The sequence below is a fragment of the Lupinus angustifolius genome, chromosome LG06 (assembly GCF_001865875.1).
Source record: "Lupinus angustifolius cultivar Tanjil chromosome LG06, LupAngTanjil_v1.0, whole genome shotgun sequence".
NCBI lineage: Eukaryota > Viridiplantae > Streptophyta > Magnoliopsida > Fabales > Fabaceae > Lupinus > Lupinus angustifolius.
Genome location: NC_032014.1, coordinates 26,814,540 through 26,819,721, shown reverse-complemented (window position 1 = coordinate 26,819,721; position 5,182 = coordinate 26,814,540). Strand labels below are relative to the sequence as shown.

General features: G+C 33.8%; 1 long non-coding RNA gene across 1 annotated transcript; it reads left to right on the top strand.

Annotated features, from left to right (window-relative positions):
- On the top strand, window positions 3,715-4,273 carry LOC109350357. Its single transcript, XR_002108106.1, has 3 exons — window positions 3,715-3,845; window positions 3,928-4,033; window positions 4,127-4,273. It is a non-coding gene; the product is annotated as an uncharacterized LOC109350357 (long non-coding RNA).

Genomic DNA, 5,182 nt, shown 5'->3' with positions numbered 1-5,182 from the left:
TGGGTGAAAGAGGAATTGAATGTGTATTTCTAGGCTACACTGAAAATAGCAAAGCATATAGATTCATGGTTATTGAATCGAATGACTCATATCCTATTAACACAATGATTGAGTCAAGAGATACAATTTTTCAAGAAAATAGATTTACTTCAATTCAAAATGCCAAAGACATTATTCATTATAATATGAAAAGTCTAGAAAATAATGTATCCAGTAAAGATACATTGGAAAGTTCAGAAACTAGAAGAAGTAAAAGGATTCGAACATAGAAAAATTATGGATCAAACTTCTTTATGTTCCTCGTTGAAGGAACAAATGATTCCATCAATAGTTATGGACCAATTTGCTATAATTTAGAAAGTGATCCAGAAACATATGATGAGGCAATAAAGTCTCAAGATTATGCCTTTTGGAAAGAAGCTATCCAAGAGGAAATAGACTCAATTATGGGAAATAAAACTTGGAAACTAGTTGATCTTCCACCAGGATCCAAACCAATAGGTTGTAAATGGATCTTTAAGAAGAAAATGAAAGTTGATGGTACCATTGATAAATTGCAAGAATTGCATCCATTAGAGTGCTTTTAGCACTAGCTTCCATCTATAAGTTAGTAATCCATCAAATGGATGTTAAAACTGCTTTTCTCAATGGAGAATTAGATGAAGAGGTGTACATGAAACAACCTGAAGGGTTTGTTGTCAAAGGACAAGAACACAAAGTGTGTAAATTGAATAAGTCTTTATATGGGTTAAAACAAGCACCCAAACAATGACACCAAAAATTTGACAAAGTTGTGTTTGCCAATGGATACAAATTAAATGAATCTGACAGGTGTGTTTATAGTAAATTCCAAAATGGAAAAGGTGTTATGATTTATTTATATGTGGATGATATGTTAATATTTGGTACTGATTTAAATGAGGTAGAAAAGACTAAAACTTTCTTATCCAAAATTTTTGATATGAAAGATTTAGGTGAAGCGGATGTGATTTTAGGTATTAAAATCATAAGAGATAGTGAGAATATTGGTTTGTTCCAATCTCACTATATGGAGAAAGTGCTAAAGAAATTTGATCATTTTGATTGCAAAAGTGTTTCTACCCCATTTGATCAAAATGTTAGCTTACAACCACATAAAGGTTGTCCAGTGGCACAACTAGAATATTCAAAGATAATCAGATGTCTAATGTATGCCATGACTTGTACTAGACCTGATATAGCATATGCTGTTGGTAGATTAAGTAGGTATACAAATAATCCGAGTAAAGAACACTGACAAGCTGTTAATAGAGTATTGAAATACTTGAAAGGAACTATTAACTATAATTTAACCTATCATGGATATCCTTCAGTTTTGGAAGGATATACAGATGCTAGTTGGGTAACTTATGTTGAAGATCACGCTTCCACAAGTGGATGGATCTTCAACCTTGGTGGAGGTGTAGTTTCATGGAGTTCAAAGAAACAAACTTGCATAGCCGACTCCACCATGGCAGCAGAATTTATTGCTCTGGCTGCAGGTAGTAAAGAGGCTGAATGACTAAGAAACTTATTGTATGAGATACCTATTTGGCCAAAGTCAATGACACCAGTATCTATACATTATGATAGTCAGTCTATGCTATCAAAAGCATACAGCCAAGTGTATAATGAAAAATCCAGACATATTGGTTTAAGACATAGATATGTAAAGGAATTAATTGCAAATAGAGTAATCTCCATAGTGTTTGTAAGAACTGACAAGAATCTTGCAAATCCTTTGACGAAAGGTCTGACAAAAGATATGGTGTTGAAAACATCATTGGAGATGAGACTCAAGCCCATGTCTAATTGATCACTAATAGTGTTAACTCAACTCACACTGGAGTAGCATCAAGTTTTGAGTTCAATGATGGAAAATACTATAGAGTGATTGCAAGTACTTGACTATAGACACATCCCAAGTGATAAAAGTACTTGACCATAAGAACAAAGTTGGAAGGTTGAGTTTTACTCTTAATAGACATATAGCAAAAATTTGCTGGAATGCTTATTATGGGTGCATTCCCGATATAGTCTACCTATATGAGAATGAAGTTGGCTGCTTCATAGAGTTAAAGGGCTTGACTCTTAAATTCTCATGAAAAGGATATGTGACACAATGCCTTATCAAATGTGTCATATTTATAATTCTTTCAATAATATCGAGATTTCATGTGTGAGTTGTGCACGCTTATTCTAATGAATAGTTGGTTCAAAGCTTGTCTATCAATTTCTATTCGGAGTAAGTGGAACCAATAACTTACTAAGTAATGGTTCAAATTGTAAGATACCATTATCTGAAACCATGATATTTCCAGATTTATGAGATTTCTTATATTTTGAAAACGGTGGAGGATTGTGAATGATATTTACAAAATATCAGAAACAAAGTGTCGTTTGGTGTAATGGTTGTGTATATTTGCTATGGGTTTGTGGTTGTGTGTTTGATCCAATGTTTGTGACTTTTGTTCATATTTTATATGATGCGTATAAATAAATATGAACAATCACACCTGCCAAGATTCGATCCAAGGGCACAAAACTTAGCAAGCATTGTGGCTGCCGCTAGGCTATCACGCCTATTTAGTTTTTTATTGAACCGTTACACTACATAACCTTTCGTTAACGCGTACAGAACTTTAAAGGCACTTCTTTCCTTCAAGTGATATGAATTTCTCTATAAATAGAGACACTTGAAAACATAATCACCATCCGAATTTTCTCATCCAAGAAATCATCCTCCATTTCTCTAATGCATGAGAGAAGTGTAGGAAACATAAGTTTGTAAAATATTGTTGAAAGATACATTTGTTGTGTTTGTGCAAAATCTATCAAGGTTTTCCAAAGTATCCTGAAGGGGATTCGCTGTTCCTTCCATTTGCATCCAATATACTTAAATTGGTGGGGGCGAATCGAACCTAAAGGTTAGTGTGGTAACACACGTTTTGGAGGTTTTACGTGCATAATCCATCAACCATTTGTTTCTTCAAGTGTTGCAGCATCTTCCCAAGAATTCAAGTTTTCTCACATCAAACACCCTCACGTGTCGGTTTTCGACACGTATCCGACATAGATACGTTGGAATTCGTGAATGATACATATCCATAGAGTATCCAAAAGTTTAAAAAATAAAATAAATAAATATCAAGACATATATCCGATTCGTTTTCAATAAAATATAGGATAAGTGGATTCGTTTTCAGTAAAATATAGGATGTATAGATTCGTTTTCAATAAAGTAGGATAAGATAGATTCGTTTTCATTAAAATAGGATAAGATAGATTTGTTATGGAGGGCAATGATTTCCAATTTCCATTTTATTTTTTACTTTGTATATTTTGATTTACACTTATAATTTTATCATATTTTATGTGTTTTTATTATTTTATACGCGTATCCTTGAACGTATCGTATCCTTTATTTTTAAAAAAATGTGTATTGATGTATCAGATACATATCGTATCTGACACACGTATCTGTATCTGTGCTTCATAGTGCTCCGCTATCCCCAATTAACTACCTAGTTCTTACATGATATTTTACGTATGTACATGTTTGCAACTTGAGCTTAAGTATCATGAAAGCTAAGTTTTACTTTGTGCATACTTTGGGGTGAAGTGCACTGGGCATTATACTTTCGTGTTTGATATTTGAATATTATAGGTTTTACATATTTCAAGTATGTTAAGATTGCAAAAAACGTTAAGCTTCCCATGGATGCCACTTGATGTAAATGCAAAGACAAATGTGTTGATCCTACAACTTGTGAATGTGCTTTGCGTAATGGGTATGATTTTCCTTACTCATCTCGAGATGGTGGCAGGTTAGAAGCACATCTCTTGAAACGACAGTTAATTTGGTTCCTATATTATTTGATCTAGATGCTTTTACATGTATATTGACAGGTTAGTTGAAGCTAAAAATGTCGTCTTTGAATGTGGTCCCAAATGTGGAAGTGGTCCTGGTTGTGTGAATCGAACTTCTCAAAGAGGGCTTAGATATCGACTGGAGGTTGCACATTCTTTTGGTTTCATTAAACCTTTAGATTAATAATTTTAATTTTCGTATTTTTAATTTTGTGCATTCAATTAAATTACTTTATAGGTTTTCCGTACTGCAAAGAAAGGATGGGCTGTTAGATCCTAGGATTTCATACCTTCTGGAGCTCCAGTGTGTGAGTATACAGGGATACTTTCCAGGGCAGAAGATATGGAAGGGGTATTGGAAAACAATTATATTTTTGAAATTGATTGTTTGCAGACAATCAAGGGGATTAGTGGAAGAGAGTTATTGAATCATATAAAACTGTGTTATCTGATTGCATTCTTTTCGATTACTTCAACTTAATATTAAGAGCTTTTGTCTTTCTTGTCTCCTTGGTGTTATTAGTTTTGATAGAAGTGGTCAACAAGTGCAGCATTTCTTGAGAATCTTTTGGACAAATCTGATGAGCAAGGTTCTGATAGTGTGCCTGAGTATTATGTTGATGCAGGATCAACTGAAAATATTGCTCGCTTTATAAACCACTGGTGTGAGCCTAATTTATTTGTTCAATGTGTTTTGAGAAAACACCATGTTGAAGTATTTTTTATTCGGTTGGGTTTATTAGTTGGGCTTTTCTTCTTTCTTCTTATTCTTTCCTTTTCTGTTTTTTGTTTAGTTTCTATTTTAGGTAAGTTGGTTAATCCTGTTTTGCTTATTGTATAAAGGCAACCTCTCTTGTATTCTTTTTCATTCATTCATTCAATAACAAGAAGTATTCAGTATATTCTTTTCTCCATCATATCTTACAAATCTAATATGGTATCAGAGCTCTCAATCTGAGAGCGCTGTTGTGCCATTATCTCTTATTTTCTTCCTCTCACACAATTAGAACACCATAGTTGATCTCTCTTCCTCATCACTCTGTTTTTCTTCTTCTACATTCATCATTCTGTCTTCTCTAGCATATTCATCAACACTGAGCTGTTTCTAAACAACAATCAAGAATTAGAATGCAAGCCGACATAATCCAAGCAGGTTCAGAAATGGATGGATCTCAAAATCCATCAAACCCCTTCTATCTTCACCCTGGTGATAATCCATGCATACTATTGGTTTCTCCTCCTCTTGATGACACCAACTATCATTCATGGAGCAGATTGATGAGGAGAGCTCTTC